This window comes from Elaeis guineensis, chromosome 13, assembly GCF_000442705.2.
Source record: "Elaeis guineensis isolate ETL-2024a chromosome 13, EG11, whole genome shotgun sequence".
NCBI classification, from domain to species: Eukaryota; Viridiplantae; Streptophyta; class Magnoliopsida; order Arecales; family Arecaceae; genus Elaeis; species Elaeis guineensis.
In genome coordinates this window covers 38,633,708-38,641,530 of record NC_026005.2, presented here as the reverse complement: position 1 = coordinate 38,641,530, position 7,823 = coordinate 38,633,708, and the positions used below count along the sequence as shown (strand labels likewise).

At 38.1% G+C, this 7,823-nt stretch overlaps 1 non-coding gene across 1 annotated transcript; it reads right to left on the bottom strand.

The window, feature by feature from the left end:
• Nucleotides 1-1,379: 1,379 nt before the first annotated feature.
• LOC140853488 (small nucleolar RNA R71) lies at nucleotides 1,380-1,485 on the bottom strand. The gene has a single exon (XR_012136558.1). It is a non-coding gene; the product is annotated as a small nucleolar RNA R71 (small nucleolar RNA).
• Nucleotides 1,486-7,823: the final 6,338 nt, after the last annotated feature.

The window sequence follows — 7,823 nt, the reverse complement described above, 5'->3', positions numbered from 1 at the left end:
TTTAAATCAAAATAATATTTTTTTCTTTTATTTTATAATCTCAACTTAGCCCAAGGTCCCTGAGGTTACGATCTCGACTCATCCTACCTACGTAGTGAATAGAGTTATTTTTGGTGCTATCAACGACTATGCATTCGTATCAAATTTTGGCACTGTTGCCGGGGATCTTGGCATGGTTGAATGAAAAAAAAAAAAGCCACTGACATTTCATAACACTTAACTAAAATAGCGTAACCTCAAATATAAAAATTTCTAACTTGATTGGACACCTTGTTTCTTTGCATCTCATCTCCATAGTTAAACTTAAGGATAATAACCCATTAATCAGATAAGGTGGGAATTTGATCACCCTTCCTTGGCCCACAAATCACTCCCTTGCATTTGCATAACCTAGACCTTAATCTAAAATTAATTAGATGTTGACCCCTAAAAATTTCGAGCTCATTAGGACAAGTGACCCTGAGAGTTGAACTGGGTTAGACTTGGTCAGCTAGCTGGTGTCTAGGCAAGTGGTTTGCGGGACGACTGGGCCCGAAGGAAGGTGGTTTTTAATTGGTTCCATTCGCTGATCTGGCTAATTTAATTGATGTCTAAGGAAAGCAACGGGGGGACTCCCACCAACCTTACACTTTCCTGGCCAGTTGGTTGGTCAAGCTCCGACTTGGAGGGCTTGAAGGCTAACTACAGTTAGGAGCTGTCTAGAACTAGGGTAACTTTAGGATAGAGAGTCCACTGCGTGCTAACTTGATTGTAATTAAAATCTAACCATAACTAATTCTTCTATTAGTTTTAAGACTTCTTAGGATCTCTTCTTTAGAACTCTTTTCTCTCTTCTCTTCTCCTCTTAATAAAAAAAAAAAATCCTTAACAGACTAGGATAGTCCTACATAGACCTTTTAGTTGCATGTTAGGTCGACGATCACTAAAACCTGACTTGCAACCATTAGACGAAGAATTAGAAAAGACTCTTGGGACTATCCGAGTTAGAAACATGGCTGCATCTGGTGAGGCTAATCCTCCACGCTCATTGAGAGAATACTTCACTCCATCCTCGTATACCTACTCTCCATGCATTCAAGCACCTCCAGTAGAAGCTACCCAATATGAGATTAAGTCTAGCATTATTCAAATATTGCCATCGTTCTATGGACTTGTAACGAGGACCCATACAAACACTTGGATGAATTTCTTGAAATTTGTACCACAGTAAAAATCTGAAACTTCTCAGATGATGCCCTTAGGTTGAAACTGTTTCCTTTCTCACTTAAGGACAAAGCCAAACATTGGTTAAACTCCTTAGACTCTATAACCATTTCAACTTGGGATCATCTTCAGAGAGAATTTCTTAAGAAATACTTTTCAATTGAAAAAAACAAATCAAATTAGAAAAGCTATTACCAGTTTTTTCCAATTGGAGGGTGAACTTTTTCATGAGACATGGGAAAGATTAAGGGATCTCATTCGTAAATGTCCATACCATGCTATCCCTAAATGGCAACTTTGTCAGTGTTTTTATGATGGTCTATCGGAGAAACACCGACAAATGGTTGATGCATCATGTGGTGGGACATTCATGCTAAAGAGTGAGGATGAAGCCTGGCAACTCTTTGAAACACTTAGTGAGAATTTCCAACATCATATGTCTGCCACCTCTAGAGAACAACCCATGCTTCAACAAAAAAGAAATAGAATTTATCAGATTGGAAATGTCATGGATATCCATAGTAAGGTAGATGAACTATCCCAAAACTTAGACCGTCTTCTAAATACTGGACAATCTCCAATTCCACCTAACCCAATCCAAGAAGTTTGTGCATTGTGTGCAAGTCCGAACCATTTTGTTAGTGAATGCCCAGCCACACCTCAATTTTCTGAGTTTGTGCACGAGCAGGTTCAGCAAGCTCAAGTCCAACAAGCTCGCAGATCAGGAAACGATCCATATTCGAGCACTTATAATCCCGACTGGAGAAACCATCCAAATTTTTCCTGGAGACCACAACCAGTGGTTGGCCCTGCCGCACCTCGACCTCAATATCAGGACCCAACATATAGGCATGGACCATACCATCAATTTTAAAATGCTTCTTAACCATCTACTACTGGTCACAGCTCAGCTTTTGAGGAAAAAGTTTTGAAAGCACTAGAATGATTAGAAGTCAACACTCAAACTCTTAACTCCCACACACAATCCATTACTAAGCTAGAGACCCAAATAGGTCAACTAGCGACTGCATTCAGTAGGAGGGAAGGAGAAAAATTACCTAGCCAACCCGAGAGCAACCCAAGAGGGTAATTTGTGATTGAGAGCTCTAATACCCCAGAAGTTTTTTCTGAACATGCCAAATCAATCATGACTCTGAGAAGTGGGAAGGTCATTGAACACACTGGTAAAACCAATGAGACCGACCCTAAACCTCTATCCGAAGCCAAATCACCCAAGAATAAGGAGAACCTTAAAATAGAGAATGAACCAACTGCATCGAAATCATCTTACTTGCCTAAAGCCTCATTTTTGGATGCCCTGAAAGCCCCTATTACTGCAGATAAGAAGGGAAGAAGACTCGACGAGATGTTGGAATTGTTTAAGCAAGTCCAAATTAATCTCCCCTTCTAGACGCAATCAAACAGGTCCCTGCTTATGCCAAATTTTTGAAGGATTTGTGCACCCAAAAACGTAAATCTAGATTACAAATCCCAAAGAAAATACACCTCACTGAACAGGCTAGTTCTGTCTTCCAACATGCCACTCCTCCAAAGCTTAAGGACCCAGGAGCCCCCATCATTTCCTGTGTTATAGGAGATTATCACATTGAAAAAGCTCTTCTGGACTTAGGGGTAAGTGTGAATCTTTTACCTAGTTCGGTGTATGAACTTTTTAGATTCGGAGAACTAAAACCCACATCAGTCATACTGCAATTAGCCGACAGATCAATTAAGAAACCACGTGGAATGCTTGAGGATGTCTTGGTCAAGGTAGATGAGTTTTACTTTCTAGTTGATTTTCTGATTCTCGACAGGGAACTAAGTGGCAACCCAAGACAAATTTCCATCATCTTAGGATGACCCTTCCTAGCTACGGCAAATGCATGCATTAATTGTAGGACAGAAGTCATGGACGTATCATTTGAGAATAAGAAATTGAGACTGAATGTATTTGGTGCTTCCCAAGGACCATTAATGGATAGTTGCTTCGAAGTAGATACACTAGAAGATATTATAGAAGATGCAACCCCACAATTCTAGCACCAGACTCCTTAGATACTTGCTTGGCTCACTTTAGAGTGTATGACTTGGAGGGATATATGAAAGAAGTTAACACCTTGTTGGATACACCACACGATAAAACCACTCCTCCATGGACAATCAAGTATGAGCCATTGCCCACATTAGCCAGTATATCAATAGTCCCATCTTTAGAATCACCACCTACATTAGAATTGAAACCCCTTCCTGCTATGCTCAAGTATGTATTTCTAGGATCCAATGACACCTTGCTGGCAATCATTGCATCAGACCTGACCCCTAATCAGGAAGCACAATTGGTTGGTATTCTGAAGGAACAAAAAGAGGCTATCGGTTGGTCCATTGCCGATTTAAAAGGAATTGACCCCTCCATTTGCATGCACCATATTCATTTTAAGACAAATGCCAAACCCCATCGAGATATGCAGAGGAGATTGAACCCAAACATGCATGAAGTAGTAAAGAAAGAGGTGGTAAAGTGGTTAGATGCTGGAATCATCTACCCCATATCCGATAGTAAATGGGTCAGTCCCACTCAAGTAGTACCTAAGAAATCAGGTATTACTGTGGTTGAGAATGAAGAAGGTGAACTGCTTCCCACTCGCATATCATCTGGATGGCGAGTATGCATAGATTATAGAAAACTGAATGCCGTTACTAGGAAGGACCATTTTCCATTGCCCTTCATCGATCAAATCTTAGAACGGTTAGTAGGACAAAGTTTCTTCTATTTTCTTGATGGTTATTCAGGGTACAATCAAGTACCTGTATTTTTGGATGATCAAGAAAAGACTACCTTCACCTGCCCCTATGGCACTTTCGCTTTTCGGTGTATGCCATTCAGGCTCTGCAATGCACCAGCTACATTTCAACGGTGCATACTGGCCATTTTTTCGGATATGGTGGATAAATGTCTTGAAATTTTTATGGATGATTTTTTTGTGTTTGAAACCACCTTTGAGGATTGTCTCCATAATCTTTCCAAAGTTCTTAAACAGTGTATGGAGACAAATCTTATCCTAAGTTGGGAAAAGAGCCATTTTATGGTGCGGAAAGGAATTGTATTAGGACATATTATTTCTGAAAGAGGGATCGAGGTAGATAAAGCCAAAGTTGAGGTCATTTCAAAACTACCACCCCCTACTTCGGTCTGACAAATACGATCTTTCTTAGGTCATGCCGGATTTTATAGACGCTTCATCAAAGACTTTAGCAAGATTTCAAGACCCTTGTGCAATCTTTTGGCCAAGGACACACTATTTGTCTTTGACGAAGACTGTTTGAAAGCATTCAACACATTACGAACGGCCCTGACAACAACACCGATAATAAAACCCCTTGACTGGTTTATTCCATTTGAGATTATGTGTGATGCCTCTGACTTTGCAATAGATGCTGTCTTAGGCCAAAAAATCAATAAGGAGCCACATGTGATCTATTATGCTAGCAAGACTCTTTTCGATGCCCAATTAAACTACACCACAATAGAAAAAGAGCTACTAGCAGTAGTGTTCGCCCTTGAAAAATTTCGCTCATATCTGTTAGGGTCTAAGGTTCTAGTTTACTCTGATCATGCGGCTCTGAAACATCTCCTCTCAAAGAAAGATACTAAATCATGTTTGATTAGATGGATCCTTCTTTTACAAGAATTTGATCTAGAAATTTGAGATAAGAAGGGTTCCGAGAATGTGGTAGCTGATCACATCTCCAGGATCTTAGTTGAACACACGATAGGCATAGATGAGGTCAAAGAAAAATTTTCTGACGAACAACTTTTTACAATCTCCTCTAGCCGTCCTCCATGGTTTGCCCATATTGTCAATTACTTGGTAACAGGATAAGTACCTTCTCATTGGACAAAACAAGAAAAGGATCGATTTTTCTCGCAAATTAAACATTATTTCTGAGAAAAACCTGAACTATTCAAATACTGTTCTGACCAAGTTATTCGCCATTGTGTCTTCGAGAGTGAATTTCAAAGCATTCTCACTTTTTGCCATTCTTCGGCATATGGGGGACATTTTAGTAGAAGAAAAACTGCAGCAAAGGTATTGCAGAGTGGATTTTATTAGCTGACCCTATTCAAAGATGCACATGAATTCAGTCGTAATTGTCTCTAATGCTAGCAAATAGGAAATATTTCGAGAAAAGATATGATGCCCCTATCCCCTATACTTGTAGTAAAAATTTTTGATGTTTGGAGAATTGATTTCATGGGACCCTTTCCCTCCTCATTTGGATTCGAGTATATTTTGGTAGTAGTGGACTACGTATCAAAATGGGTAGAGGCTATGGCAACCCGAATCAATGATCACAAAATCATGATCAAGTTCATTCAACATAACATCTTTAGTCGATTTGGATGCCCAAGAGCCATAATTAGTGATGGGGGTACACACTTCACAAATAAGCACTTCGACATGCTAATGAAAAAATATGAAATAACTCATAAAGTTACCACACCTTATCACCCCCAGACAAGTGGCCAAGTTGAGGTCTCCAATAGGGAGATCAAGCATATTCTTGAAAAAATGGTAAGATCCGATAGAAAAGACTGATCAGCACGCTTAGATGATGCATTATGGGCTTACCGTACTGTTTTTAAAATACCTATAAGAATGTCTCCTTATCAACTTGTATTCAAAAAAGCTTGTCATTTGCCGGTGAAATTGGAACATCGTGCATTTTGGGCCATACGATAATTTAACTTTGATATGAAAAATGCAGATTCCAATAGGAGACTTCAATTAAATGAACTTGAAGAGCTACGCAATGAAGCGTATGAGAGTGCCAGAATTTATAAGGCTCAAACTAAAGCATACCATGATAAATTCATTGCACGAAAAATATTCGAGCCCAATCAAAAAGTTTGGCTCTTCAATTCTAGGTTGCGTTTGTTTTCTGGAAAACTTCGCTCACATTGGGACGGACCTTTCATTGTAACTTAGGTATTTCCTCATGAAGCTATAGAACTCAAAAATCCTAAATAGGAGAATACTTTTAAAGTGAACGGTCAGTGATTGAAACCTTACATAGATGGAATTAGTGATGGAGAATTAATTGAATCTGTTGATTTAGTGGATCCAATTCCGCCATAATACTCAATTCAGTCTGGCTGAAGACGTAAAACTTAGCACTTATTGGGAGGCAACCTAATGATTTCATATTTTTTTTTACTTTACCACAGCTGTAGAAATTTAGAACAAGAGCCTATTAATCAATGAAGCTATCTTCAACTTCCGAAGTAAAGTTATCCCAGGTGCACTCTCTCCTTTTATTTTCTTTGCTTTCCTACTCCATTGAGGATAATGTAGATTAAGTTGGGGGGAAGGAAATAGAAATTAATCAAATCCTTGAGTATGGTCAGAAATAATTAGTTTTGTGTATCTGAATTTTATTTTGATTAAGAGTCAATTAGGCATCCTAATAAATGAATGATTAACGGTCAAGATAATTTTAGAGATACTGAAGAATAAATTATTAAGAAAATCCAATGAATGGTAGGGTTTAGACTAGACCAAATTTTAGGAGTGATTTTACAACTCTCTTCTTACTAATCTCAATAAAGAATCTGCTTCATGAGAGATTGGGTGGAAAGATCGAGGTATGTAAAAATTTTCCTTAAAATTTACTTAAAAAAAAAAAAAAAAAAACAACATTGGTTTCCTACTGAGTAATCGGGCCCTTTCGCCTAAGTAAGCATTGTGGTTCACGTAAAAAAGTGGGCAATATTAAAAAAAAAAGTGGATAATAAGGAGACTAAATTACAAGAAGATATTAAACCCCTCTCACATTAAGTTAGAGGATTTAAAGAGTAAAGTGGAGAGTTGGTGAAAGAAAAGCTCTTGAAATTTTTTTAGTTAATACTCAACCACTAATTGGGTCAAATTGATAATCTAATGAAGTATCTCTTTAATGGTCTGACAAGATATCATCTACCTTTTGGGATGCCTAACCTAACTTTTTAGTCAAGATTGAGTCGGTACACAATGCTGATATATCTATTTTACTCGAGGACGAGCAAAATTCAAGTTGGAGGGTGTGATAAACACTTAGTTTAAGTCATTTAAAGTAAAAAATTATAGTTAATTTATTTTGTTTATTAAGAATTTGATATTTCTTTTTATGTTTTACAGGAAAGGTGATCGCTGATATAAAGAGTCTGATTCATAGATCAAAAAGACTCAAGTTTGAAGAAAATTGGACTTAAAATAAAATTAAAATAAAAGAAGGATGCATACGGTATTATAGAAAATGAAGATACTATGCAAGGAACCCAAAAGGATATAGATGTAATTGTAAAGAAACAAAAGTTTCTTTTTGGAATAAAAAAGTTTCTTTTTGAAGCGTTAACGTGTGCGTGAGTGCGCAGAAGGCTCACGCGGGCGCGACGCGGAAGTAACGCGGGTGAGGCAGCGGGCGTGAGGCAGGCAGGTTCATGGGGAATTTGATGCTGTGGACATAGTGACGAACAAATGCTTATTAAAAAAAAAATATGATATTTGAAAATACTTCTAGAGGAAGAATTTATATTTTCTTTATCTGTTTGTGATCTTTCCATCTCATCCATCCATCTTTTA